The sequence below is a fragment of the Lactuca serriola genome, chromosome 9 (assembly GCF_051521515.1).
Source record: "Lactuca serriola cultivar US96UC23 chromosome 9, Lser_US96UC23_V15, whole genome shotgun sequence".
Lineage (NCBI taxonomy): Eukaryota > Viridiplantae > Streptophyta > Magnoliopsida > Asterales > Asteraceae > Lactuca > Lactuca serriola.
The window spans coordinates 39,743,427-39,758,997 of NC_136416.1; positions in this window are offsets into that span (position 1 = coordinate 39,743,427).

The window sequence follows — 15,571 nt, forward strand, 5'->3', positions numbered from 1 at the left end:
AAGTTCTACATCACCATAACCTTGTGCGAACGTTTATCCTTAGTGCCCCCTCCAAAGAAATTGTTGTAATGCGTCAATATTTAGTGAAATATGTGATCGCTCATGCAGGATACAATGCGGCTAGTGAGTGTGGACTCATTGCAGCCATTTGTACTTTGTGTAATACTGAGGCTGCAAGGCATAGAGCAACTAGAGTTGGAAGTGACCAAAACCAAGCGACCATCAGTTCATTTATCGATATCTTGGCTCTTTTGGAGCCACCACCAGAAGCAATGTTTCGTGACACTGTGGTTATCTTGTTTGATAAACTCTTCCCATCGGCTCGTGATTGAGCTTGGGATGGTGTTGCCTTAAGGAAATAATAAAATAAATCGTTTTAATAATATGTCTATGATTCAAATCCGACCCCGTTCATTAAAAGGCCCACTCTTATTTGAAAAATTGCAAATATGTTCAAAGTGTGAAAGTCCAGGTCCAATTTAATGACGTTAGGCCGGTATAGGGGTGTTCATTTGGATGGATCGGTTCAACCCGATCCAATCAAGTGAATCCAAATTGATTTCGGTTGTCTAAACATGGGATCGAATAATCCAAACTAATTTCAAATCCGATCCGATCCAACCAAATTACAATTCGGTTGGATCGGTTTTCAAAAACCGAAATATTTTAAAACCACATATAATTAGAATATTAGCCAACTTTATAGAAGAAAAAAAACAAATTATTTAGTTATGGTTTTTAATTTATAAACAACTGCTAAATAAATATATTATAGTTTAATATTTTATAGATAAAAAAAAAACTTTTGAGATAACATGTATATTAAGGTTTTTTATTAGGTGAAACTAGTTGTGAGACTCATGTATCATATGCGTTAATTTAAAAAAAAAACAAAAAAGTTAAATATAAAAGTCAAAATATTTTGGAACTTTGAATTTATAAGAAAATAATTAAAATAATGAATTATTATAATAGAAATGTTTTTTTTTAAATTTAAACAAATAATTTAAATAAATAAAAGAAATTAATGAGCTTTAATTTTAGGAATTTTGAAATTAAAAGGTAGGTTAATTAATGAAATTGATATCAATTTATTAATACATTTATTGCATTTATTACATTAAAATATTATGTGAAATTTACTAAAACAGAAAAACTCATAAAATGACATCTGGAAAAAAAATTAATTCCAAATGAGAAATTAAATATCCTCATACTTCTTATCCTTCAATCACAGATACGTAACTGTGGATAATTTGATAACAATTCAAATTCATTACTACTCGATTGTGCATCATCCAAATTTGTTCTCCAACCTTCAACGATCATTCAAATTTCTTCAATTAAATCCTCGATCAACATCATCTAGTGTTAATCAATCATCCATCTTCGTCAAAAAAACGTTCATCAACGTCATTCAACAGTAGACAAAAAATTTTCGTTTTTGGTTCTTTCAATCCAACCTTCAATTTTACTTGAATACGAGCATATCTTCAACATCTACGATTAATTATACTCCCAGTGTCATTAGATCAACATCATCGATAATCAACAACAGCTTCACTTCATATCATTCATTCAACATCGATCATCAAACAAAATTTCGAAATTAAGGTTAGAAAAACATCAAATCATTTTTTTTTTGAAAAATTTCATATAATTCTCTATCAATCTACTATTTTATAAGTTATAAATTTTCAAAGTATCATGTTTTTAGCATTTTTAAAAAAGCTTACTTGTATGCACTCCAACTGTTTGATGAAATGCATAAACTAAATTACCACGTTATATTCACATATGAATATGTTTTCGCACCTTAATCAGTATATGATTATTAAAACACAAAACAAATATATAATTTTATATGTTATTCATATGTGAATAACATATAAAAATTATATATATTTGTGAATATACCTTGTAATATTCATATGTTAATATCCTGTGTAATATTCATATGTGAATAAACTGTGTAATATTCACATATGAATATATCATCTAATATTCATATGTGAATATATCATCTAATACTTACAATTGAAAATACTATGTAATATTCACAAATAAATGCATCGTTTAATATTTAAATATGAATATATTGTATCATATTCACAAGTGTATATACTATATATTATTCATATGTGAATATACTGTGTAATATTCATTAATGAATATACCATGCAATATTTAGATGTGACTAGAATGTGCAATATTCACAAGTAAATATACTATATAATATTCACATGTAAATCTACCATATAATATTCATATGTGAATATACTATGTAATATTCATTTGTGAATATACCATGTAATATCACATGTAAATATACAATATAAACAACATATATCATATAATATTCACATATGATTATACATTCATGTGTGAATATATCATGTGATAATTAGAATGTGATAAATCGCTATTATTATGAACTAAAAGTATATTTTTAACATTTTTTATGTGTATTCACATGTTTTTCAGGTATCGTTATAACTCAATAAAAAAATAACATTTCAATCAATGGTTTGTTCATATCCTGGTGGTTGACGATTGGTTGACGTAATTGAGAAGATATCATTGACGAAGACAATATGTTTTTATATTCACGTGTAAATGTTATACAATTTAATATATTCTTCATTTTGATCGTGTTAAATTCAAATGCAAATGATATTCATTAACCAATACAATGTTGTTTGTCTTAGTATAATGTTGATTTTACATGTAAAATAATATTGTTACAATATACAAAAAAAACTATTCACAAACTAATTCTTATAGTGTATTGTTTATTTTTATATATAAAGGTTGTATTCACAAAATAAATAAATATACATGTATAGTTTATTCACATAAATACAAATAACAGATTACAATGATGTTTTTACTAGTGGGATGGAAGTTAGTAACATCAACAGTAAATATGTCGTAATGATTTCTAAACTTTATTCATATATGAATACATAGCATGTCATGATGATGTCATCACTAGTAGGAATGAAAATTTAGTGACATCATCAAAACAATTTGCCGCAATGAAGTTTAGTCTCGGAATTTGACGAAATTCGCATATTTGATGTAAAATGGTGCGATTTACAAAACTCATTGCTTCGCCGTGACGTACGGTGTTTTTCGGCCATTCGGGACTGTTTAGGGCCTCAAAATGACGTTTTTCTATTTTTATAATTTTCCGAAAAAAAAGTTATCATTTATTCACAAATGAATATAACATTAATAAAAATACATATGCTTATATAATTATTTTATTAACCTAAAAAGATTAGTTGTATGTGAATAAATATATATTCTTATCAAATACTTTTTTTTATCTTTAACTTTATATATTTTGTAGTCCTCGATTTTATTGACAATTTTATTCATTTGTAAATAATACATATATATTCATATTTGATTATTACATATATATTCATTTGTGAATATTAAATATGTTCACACGCAGATATAATTTTTATATGTTATTCACATATGAATTACAAACTTGTTTAGGACCTCAAAACAATGTTTTTTTTTTCGAAAAAAATACATTATCATTTATGAATATTACTTGTATTCATTTGTGAATATTACATGTATTCGCATGTGAAAATAATTTTTATATGTTATTCACATATTAATTACATAGTTACTCTGTATTTTTAAAAGACATACATTGATACTCGTGTAAAGACATATTCACTTGTGAATATTACGTGATATATTTAGTTTATGCATTTCATCGAACAGTTGGCGTGCAAATAAATTAGCTTATATAATTATGGTAAAAAAAATTAACAATTGAAGCCAATAATTACAACACAAATCAAATCCTATCAAAATTGATCAATAATTAGTAGGTTTAGATAAAAAATTGTGAAATTTTTTATGAAAAACTTCGTTTTTCAAGCTTGAAAATCGATTTAAAAAAAATCTTCAAATATACGGTTATCTTGATGCACTTTCGATTGCTATCTGTTTTTTGATATTGGTGAAAGTTCAATTGATGAAGTTTCGATGACTGGTGATCGCAAAATGATGTGACATCGATAAATATGGATTATGTTTATCGATTTTGCTTGACATCAATGAAACTGGACAAGATTGAATCACGACTTACACTTAATAGTACGAATAAATGTTTTTGATGATGAATCACAACATTTTGATGAAATAACGAAGATATTTGATGAAGAATTGATGTTTTATGAAGTGTCGATGTTTTTTGATGATGAACAGGTGACGTTGATGTTTTTTTGATGAAGAACAGATGACGTTGATAAAGAACAGATGATGTTGATGGAGAAGATATGATGTTGATGAAGAACAGAGGAACGATCCAGATGAATGAATAACATATGTTGTTGATGAAGAACGAATGAACGATTCAGAAAAACAGCGTGTCTTTAATGACTTAATCTAAACGTGTTTTACATATATAAAATGATTGGCTGAGAATGATTCCCCCAGTCTCAACCTTTTATTTTTTCTCAATTGAACTTACCTATATATATATATATATATATATATATATATATATATATATATATATATATATATATATATGATTTAATAATGAATTAAGTAGTATTTAAAATGAAGAAGAAAAAATAAGAAAAAGTTGCGGCAAGATGGTCTCACCTAGTGGGTGTGATGTTTACTACAGGTGGGTGTGATGTTCACTACAGTACTGCACTGCTATATCACCATACTGTAGTGTGCGATGATGCCACTCCTGACTGGTCTTATATTACAAACTTCATTTCTGTGAGTGTGACTTAATTTCTTACTAAGATTTTTATAAACATCATTTAGCATCTTCGTTATCTAATGTTGGAACGTTATGGTTACAATACTTAATTAGTAGTTCATCCCGAGCTATTAATCTTACATTGAAAGGAATTTGCGATTTAAGTGATTGAGATGATATTCATAGAAAGAAATGCAAGTAAGTGTTTGAGTTACTTGTTTAGTATATGGACACAAATTTTGATGGAGGTAAGGGTAATGGTAGAGGAATATCAAAAGGAAGAAAGATGGATTGTACCGGACTCGAATGAGAATTAGGATCCAAATCAAAGAACAATAGATTTATGTTCTTTCGATATTCATAATCCCTTCCATGTTCGTATTCTATTAGGTTGGAGTTGTAACGAGCATGAGGGTGGATGGGGGAGGGTGGTTTCTAGGGGTGCTTTGATTTTTAATTTTTCCATTTATTAAATCAATAAAAAAAATGGTAATTCGTTTTTTGAAAGTGTAAGAATGCAATTTCACATGGTCAAGGACCAAAAAAGCAATAATCCCATATGCAGGGAAAAAATTGTTACAAAAACATTTTTGAATTGATGGTGCAATTTTGAATTTTCTTTCAATCACATGGGACAATTTTTTGTAATTTACTCTATTTTCTTTGTCGGGTCTTGTAGAATGTGAACCGGATACCTCCTAATGATTATATATATATATATATATATATATATATATATATATATATATATATATATATATATATATATATATATATATATATATATATATATATATATCTTCCTTAAATAACCAAAATTATTACACATGTATTTTTTTTTTAACTTATAATTATCAAGCAATTACATGCTACCAAAGGGCTTCTGGCTCAGCGGTATCCGGTGTTGCCCTCCCTTCTTGAGGTCGAGGGTTCAAGTCTCGTGAATTAGGAGTAGTGTAGGAGTAGATTAGATTTTTTTTTCCAAAAAAAAAAAAAAGTAATTACAATCATTTCCAAAAAAATTGAGTTCAATCATTAACTTTTTTTGTCTTCAAAGATGATCCCGTGGTTTGAAAACTTTGAATGGATCGTCTTTATGGCTAACTTTGTTTTTTATTCCTGTTAAATCTAGACGTGTGAAAGACATGTGAGGGTAAAATCCTCTTTTATAACCAAAAGGACCGTACATGATGTTTTGTACATTTTTAGGTAGAGAAATCACTGTAAATTCAAATCCATACGCATGCGGAAGCTAGGATTTTAAATCGATGTTAAAATTGATTCATTTCAACTATGACACTATGGTTTTAGCTTGATTTTGGCATCGATTTTGTTTAATTTATGTCGCTTTTTATGGAGCATAAAGTTCTATGTAGATATTAAAGTGAAGTTTTATTAATATCCGTATTCCATTCGAAGTTGAAGCGACTCAACTCGACAATGGGAATTTAACGAAATCATTATCGCAATGGAAGGAGAAAAACAGAAGGTGATGAATATCTTTGACTCAAGGATATTGTGCTTTATTATCGTTGAAATGTGAAATTTGGTTCTTATTATCACTTGTGCATCTTAGTATTGCATAGTTGTTTAGTATTGTTTGGTCTTTTCAAACTCTGCACAAATTAGACACCATTCTCGCATCTCCAAGCAATGAAAATCAGTGCATCCTACTAAGCTGAGAAATCACAAAAAGGGGAATCAAATTTAAAAGTGAGGTGAACGTTTAGAATCAGGCTCCATAAGAGAAACTACTGGAAACAGAGCCAAGAAGAAGAAGAAAATACATAAATTGATGAAAAAAGGTAAAAAAAATTATAATTTGACAATTTGAATATCCATCAAGAACACCGGCTTAGGTACAGCCACAATGATCAATATGAAGAGTATAGTATACAAAAGAGAAGAACACCCTAATGTCACCAATAGTGGGAGTAGCTCAAGTACAAGTACAACTTATGACATAATTTGGAGCCAAAAGCAGGAAGTTACTCAGTTATTGTTAAGGGTAAAATGGTCTCGAAAAGTATACAGAACTCGCTAATGGTGACACTACAAGTTGTGAAGCCTGAAGAAAGAGAAAAAAGGCGTAAAGCAAAGGCTGCAGGTGTCATTTTGAATCCCATGGTCGAGTGCAAATCATGAGAACTCATGTTGCCACATCAAGAAAGAAGCTTCTGATTCTTGATGTAAATGGATTGCTAGCAGATATATTTAGCCCACCTCCAAAAGATTTCAAATCAGATAAAAATATTTCAAGAAGAGCAAATAAGATTTTGTCCCACTTTGTAATTACTAATTACATCTCTTTTTATGGTTATTTATTACTATCGTTTTATAATGAGGTACTCAAGAGACCTTTTTGGATGACTTTTTAAAATTTTGCTACAAAGATTTGACGTGGCGATTTGGTCTTCGAGAACCAAGTATCAATAATATCATTATTTATTTATTTTTATTTTTTTGTATTTTATGCTTCCCCTTTAGTTTATTACTAATGGACTTACACATAGGAAAGCTTTAGACGGGGGCTTGATTGATATGTGTTTTGAGATAGCGGAATTCTGGGCGTTGGTGTATGCGGAGGAGTCTGGTGGTGGTTGACGAGTAAGTGAAGAAGATGAGGGAAGAAACTATCTGGTCGCGCCGATGGCTTTAAGGGGATGAGATGTTGGAGGGTGGGGAGTGGGGTTATTATTATTATTATTATTATTATTATTATTATTATTATTATTTGAATAAAATCAATTAATAAATAAAATAGACAAATCTTCATAGATGGTCCCCATGGTTTGGAAAAGACGATTTTACTCTCATATGTCTCGTACATGTTCAGACATAGCAACAAAAATAAACAGAATTAGTCAAAAGGATGCTTAATAAAAAAATTTCAAACCATAGAGATCATCCTTGAAGGTAAAACAAAGGGTTAACGACCGAACTCATTTCTTTTGAAACCACAGAGACCATTATGAAGATTTACCTTTAATTTATTTATTTATCTATGTTTTTATGATTTATAAAATCTTTTAATTATTTTAACATTATGTTCGAATACTTTGTTATATGTTTTTCGACGTTTTCTTCGAATAAAATTTTTAATCGTAATCTTTTTCTTGTGCGTAATTCGTAACTTAATTCAATTTTGTGATATGAACTTCTATTTACTCTTGATTGTAATCTATTCTTTTTGTATAGATCAAATTTAGGATTAAAAAAAGCAAGATAATTTATGTACTTCTTAAATAAATTTAATATGATTAAATAAATTCCAATGCAATCGATTCTAAGTGTCTCTAATCCAAATGAATCTTATAAATGGAAAAATAATAAAGAAATATATATGGTTTTTCGAATAAATAAGAAAATTCTAAATTAAAAAAAATCAAATTTATTTCGACCAAATAAATGGTTTCAAAAATCTTTAAAAAATAGATAAATGTTTATGAAAAAAACTAGTTATTATTTAATCAGATAAATATCTTGATTTTTTAAAACCTGTTCTTGTTTGTGCACCTGTATAACTTGAAACAAAAACATGTCAAAAAAGCATCATTAAAAACATATTCGAACAAACATAAAAATATAAATAAATTCTATAAGCATAAAGATAAATACATAAAGGGGGAATTTTGTATGTATCCTTATTAAACATCAAAATATCATATTTGTCCAACTTAATTTCTAAATATCATATTTACCTTTTATAAAATTTAAAATATCGTAAATGTCCTTAAACACCAATATATATATATATATATATATATATATATATATATATATATATATATAGGGTTAAGTTCAAATGAGAACACTATTTAATGTGAGAACACTATATTATGTTACTATTCTACTATGAATTTTGTATATACAACGATATGGCATTATTCATCAACAAATATACAAACAATCACACACTAATATTCACATTAAAATTTTGTATGTATAACTTTATGACATTATTCATCACTGAATATATGAACAATCACATATTTAACATTCACAATAGAATTTACTAAATTACTACATATATATATATATATATATATATATATATATATATATATATATATATATATATATATTATAGTAGAATAGCAATATAAAATTGAATATATTCATATTATAATTACTACAATACTATACATATTAAATTCATAATAGAATAGTATCATAAAGTAGTATTCTCACGTTCTCACATAAAATTGTGTTCTCATTTGAACTTAACCATATATATATATATATATATATATATATATATATATATATATATATGCCATTTTTATATAATAAAATATCATATATTCCATTTTTAAACAACAAAATATCAGTGGTAATACCTAAAATGTCATTGATCTACAACATGTCAATATTCAACAAAAACAAAAACTAAGCAATCAATGCATACATTCTAGAGAAATGGCTGAAGATGAAGCATTTTGTTTGTCAGGAGAGCGACATTCCAACAATTTAGAAGTAGACATTTCATGATTATAGACGTAGGTATAATATGGTTAAAACTTTTAATTATTATAATAATTCTAAGATATAAAAAATGATCATAAACTATTACAAACATCGTAAAAAAAGATTTGGGGAAATATGGTATTTAAAGATATATAAAGGGTAAATATGATATTAAGAAAATTAAGTTGGGCAATATGATATGTTAATGTTTAAGAATGACATATATGAAATTCCAATACATAAATAAGCAACACTCTATTCAAACAAAATGTCAAAAATAATTAATAAAAACAAATACAAATAATAAGATTATGGTAAATAATTGAAATAAAAAATATAAATGATAATAACTTTATTACTTAACTTATTTCAATATATATATATATATATATATATATATATATATATTACCAAATCTAGTTTTAAATAACTAATTAATAAAAAAAATAATATTAACAATAATCATTATTTAAAGTATGTAAATATTGATTAATTAATTATTAATGTTTGATTTCAACAATATACCAAAAAGTAATCATTGAGGGGTCAAATTAAAAACATATGTGTCTAAATAGTAGCACCATTGTTTTAATATTGTAATTCAGGATGTTGTAAACTTGTAATCATTTAGACACACTTGGCTAGTTTAGGACGCTATAATCATCCACATAATTTGGTTGAAATTGTCACCTTTACAGTCTATGGTGTTGGGGAAATAGTTTTTTTTTGCCCGTCTTGGTTGAATTTTATAAATAATTAATGTCCCCAATATGATTTCAGTAACTTCAATATAATAATTTTAATGTGTTAGATAAACAAAATTCGTAAACCCTACAACTAATAGTCTCATTATAGAACCGTAAGAGATAATCAGAGAACACTAAATATCAAAGGAACATGCCCAAACAGCTTATGACCTCTATTATACAATTCAACTCCCTAACCGTTGATTTCGGGCTAATAATGTGTTATATGTGATTATAAAAATTCTTACATCTCTAATTTAACTAAAATTTGAACACCTCTATAAATTATACAACTTAGGAGGAGAAGGAGGAGGAGGAGGATACTCACCTATAGGTGCTCCCACTAACGAGTTCTAAATCAAACAATGGGGAATAATACTAGCCCATAGTTAGGAAGACAATGCCCATGATTAGACCTAAAAATTCATTCTTGTATTCGTATCTGCCTATTGCTAGGTAAATTATGTGGGGACTATAATAGCTTGAGTGAGTATCAAAATGCTCCATTTAAGCACAATAACAATAATTGTTACAACCTGTATTTCCACTCATCATTAGGGTTAGTGTTCCGTTAAGTTTTATTCTTAAAACTAACCTTTTTGCTTGACTAAAACTAATTTATGAGGGACAAACTATAAGAAAATGATTCTAAATCATGTACAAGGGTAACTTATGGAGAATTTAAGGAATGCTAACCCTAAAATCCAGGTTTATCACTCTATTTGCATCCATCAACTACTAGAGAGGGTATGTAAGAGTGTGTGTATCATTCTAGGGTTTTAGAGATTGTTCAAGTGTATAAGGGGAATTCTTGAAGGTTTTCAAGCATCCTTGGTGTAGTGTTTGAATGTTGATGTTGATGCTACTTTGATTTATTTTCTTTCCATATGATATGCACTCAATAGATAGCCATGGATGGTGCACAATCCATGGTGTAGAGTGAAGTTTTGGTCCTGTAGTGTTCCAATTGTTTTGGATACTTAATCTGAGGTTTGGATAGTTAAAATCGTCCTAAAAGAGGTTTTGACTGGACCTGGATATGATGTGGAAGGGAAGATGATCATAATCAATTTATGTAACTATCAACATCCTCGCGACGCGATGGTCACAAACTCGCATCGCGAAGCTGGGTATAACGTCTCGATTTTCAACCCAATTTTTTTCATTTTTGAAATATAATTAGAACAAATCAAAAATCTCAATTTCATTAAAATATCATAGTTATACATTCATTTTAAACATCATGAAACATAAAGGAGAGTTTAGTGGAAGTGTTGAAACATAATTATTCTTTCGATGCGAGTACAGTCACGTTGGAGCCTTCCCACGACTAGCGGAACTACCGACAAATATTAAATCCAAAACTATAATCCAAAGCTTAGTGAGTTCCCCAAAATACAACACACAATAATATACATACGGTGCATACAAATAATGACCTTCAACATAAAGCTATTCCGCCCCGTTTCGCCTTTAGCATAAAGCTGGTACGCCCTTTTCGTCTGCAGCATAACACTGGATTGTTTGATCGCCCTTCACTGGAATCAATGACTAATCTAGTACTATAGGTTCTTAACAACGACTATGAATATAATCATTTATAGATAACAGTAATTGTAATTTACTCGATTTGACAAAATCCAAATAGCCACGAGTGGAACTTAGATGCTTACTTCCTTTCCTTACAGTTATCCTTCCGAAACCTCCAAATGTCGCTATTAATACTTAAGAACGGGAAATAAAATCACGAGGGACAAAAATCTTGAGAGAAAGAGAATATATAGATAGAGATATTATTAAAAGTGAAAATGTGCAAGGAATGAGTGAGAGGTGACCCTCTATTTTTAGGGATGGAAAACATTGGAAGCGTTGTGACCCTGCCGCAAACTGTTTTCTTCACATTTAAATATGATGGATGGCATTTAATCAGTGTAGTTGGGTGGTTGGCAACATTAGATGTGGCCGTCTTCCCTCCAAATTTTCACTATCATGCTTTTTTCTAGTTAGCTTCGAAAAATCATAAATTCTTCATACGATCTCCGATTTTGACGTTCTTTATATCCACAGGTTCATAATTTCGTCTACCACAACTTTTGTGTCGATCATGTCAGCTAAAACACAAAATAATTTCACTTTCATTTTTATAAACAAAGGTTTATATTTGTATATCTTTTACAAGTGAAAACGAGTGTTACATTAAGGTTTCTTGTTGACCATAGTTGTGACTTGTTAACTTGTAGCAACACATCTAATAAACCTTAGAGTCGCTCAATACACGTTGTGTTTCTATTTTATGTTTCGAGGCTATTTTATGAATGGGTTGCCGTGTGTTATTTTGAGGTGCTGAGTTGTTTCTTGGAGAGTGCTTCCCTTTGTTCTTTGCTTCCTGAAAAGTAGACTAGAGGTGAGTCAATCCTTGTTGCAATTCTAGTACTTTTCTAGGTAATTCTCATATCCTAGAATGAGTTAATTGAATCTAGGATGATATTCATAGTGTGTGCCCCTGTTTGTGTATGATATATTGTTTGTGTATGATATATGTGTTGGAAATGTTAATACCCTACCGTAGAAGAAGTATTTTTGTTGTATTGCATGCTAGATATGTTTTTGTATGAATTTTGTTGTTAGTTTCATGCTAGTTTGAGGGTTACAAATTAATTGTGTTGTGATATGTTATGTGTGCGATGTTTTTTTTTTGGAAAATAAGTTGTTCATGATGTTAGAAAAATGCATGTTAGTGATATGATGTGCTCTAATATATGATGACATATTGTGCAAGTTTATATGATGATGAGAAAATGATGAAATGTGAATGTCCCTTTGTATGTAAATTAATAACAAATTAGTAATGGGGTGGAACATACTTAGAGGTGAAATGGTAGAAATCAAGATTTAGAAGTGTATCCTATCTAGATTGTATGATGGCATAATATGTTGGAAAAGTACCTAAAGGATAAGAGTTTAAGCCAATAATGAATTCGAGTGGTTTTTCTACACAACCATTTGGTACAGGGTCCATTTTGTTTGGAATAGAGTAATATTGGCAACGATGATGCCAAGATCAAACATCACATTTGAATAGGAGGTATAACGATGAAAATACCACATTTACCACTCTTTAATGAAAACACATCGTACTTGTGCATGCATCATCATAGTAGTGAACACATAATACTGGGGGCAATGTTATGGGTGAAAGTCGCATTTCGCTTAAAGCATTGGGTTGAGCTGGTAACGTTAGTAGTGAAATACATTATTACTTATGGGTTAGAGACGAATTTAGATGCCCACAATAACCAAGATAGCAATGATAAAAATGAAAGAAAAGAATAATATTAAATATGCCAAACGATGACAAATGGCAATAACAAAAGATTAGCATTTACTATTTATTATAGTGATAAACTTATTGTGGATTTGATAATATAAAATATGTAATGTAGAAACATGGTATGTGATGTTTATGTGAATGGTTGACCCAATCTGAAATATTTATGTTTTCATTTAACATTATACTTATGATTGGCTCACTAGTAGTTGCTAACACTTGTTCTTTGCTTGTTGCGTTTACCTTGCATTGGTTCACGTGCCTTAAGAGATTTCCAGTGAGGATGGAGTTCTTTGGGTAGTTGTGTATGATATTTTCTTTATAGTTGTAACAATCAAGGTAAAAGCGTCATAAATCGCTGTTAGGAATTGTCATAGAATAGTGAATATAATATATACAACGATGTAATACTATAATATATTAACTAATATTTTCAACTTTGCCTTACCAAATACGATTATTATGACTAATAGGCCCAGAAATAAAGCACAAAAAGTTGTGTCATCTCGCAAGCAGGTTAACACATTCAGAATGAAAATCCAACCTAACTTGTAGAAGATAAGTTTTTATTATATATAAAAATCAACTGCACATAAAAAGTTACAACATCAAAATCTACGAAGAAAATGGTTGACTTTTACCTAAAGTCACCAAAAAGAGAATCGTAGTACTTCTCAAAATAGGAATTAGACAAGAAATGTTGAAAACAAAACCAATACGAGAGGGTTATGATTTTTGCAAAATCATCACAAGTATAAAATATAAGCTAAAAATAAAAGTTCAAATTTTTCAAAACGAACAAAAGAAAAGTTGTAGTACATGTCAATGCCTGCAAGGGGATATAAGAATCGTTGAAAATGGAGCTCGTAGGAAAAAATATAGAATTTAGAAAACCTATTCATGTCACACGCACCATGCACGGCTTGCATCCTAACACCCAATTTGTGCAGATTTTGGATGACATAGCCCACAGAAAAGGTGGCATGTGTCAATATCTATATGGTGCCAACGTACATGAAACACGTCCAATGACGCTGCACATGCTCCAAAAATTTCACTATAAATAGAGGTCGCCACCACCTCTTTTCTCCCTTTGAGCAATCTCCAAGTTTCTAAAGTTCTGGCACAACACACCAAGCACACAAAGCATGCTTCAAGGGTGAGTTAACGTCCCCAGATTTACGATTTTCAAATGTTTTGTGGGGAGAATGCAAGTTATAATATGACAATGTTTTACAAATATTACTAATTGTATAATTATTAGTGAGATAACTATGCCGAGAACTTTAGGGTAATTTTATGCCTGGTACATACCCTGACCAGTTTTTAAGGATATTATTATGCCTAGTCGTTATGCTGACCAATCTTTAGTGATAACATCGTACCTATTCGTTATGCTGGCTAAATTTTCTAGGAAACATTTTACCTAGTCGTTACCCTAGCCAAACGTTTTGGATAGCATCGTACCTAGAGGTTACTATGCTCGAATATCCTACCAAAATGTAACGTCTGCAGCTTCGGGCTAGTCAAGTAAGATATAATAAGCATTAAAAATGACTTTTTAATAGAAGGTTATTTAAGACAAATAACCTTAACCAGACTTATAGTATATGTGACAAGGATTTTGTAAATATAAAGAACGCTAAAATCCGACTTTGTATGAAGAAGTTATGTTTCTTCGAAGTTTCACAATTAAACCGACACGACTCTACATATAGTAAAAAGTGAATTTTTGATAGATTACTTTTTAGCCTAAGTGATCTAAAGGAAATTTGTAGTACCCGTAAAACCGAGAGCCTACATATAAAGAACGTCCAAATGTTATTTCGTGAGAGGAAGTTATGATTTTTTGAAATTTCAGCAGTAGTACGAACACAAAAATCAAATTTTAGATCGGTAGATTTTTAGCCGAAGCAATCTAAACAAGAGTTGAATAAATCATTAATAGGATCAGAACAATATAAATAAATTTGAAAACGGAGTCCGTATGTGAAATTTATGAATTTTACACGATTGTTAAGAGAGTAATCTTCGTAGACTATTAAATTTAAGATCGAACGAGAGTTATTCGACGGGATCTAAATGAAAGTTGTAGTACTCATAGATACCTATGCGTGGATATAGAGAACGATGAAAACATAGTTTGTATGGCCGAGATATGATTTTTTGAAGTTTCAGCTCGTACCTACCCTCTGCCACGTCTCACCACTCGCTGAAGGACACGTGTCGGCATCTGAGAGGGCTAACCAGGCCAGGGCACGATGTGCACCAGGTTTGAGTGTG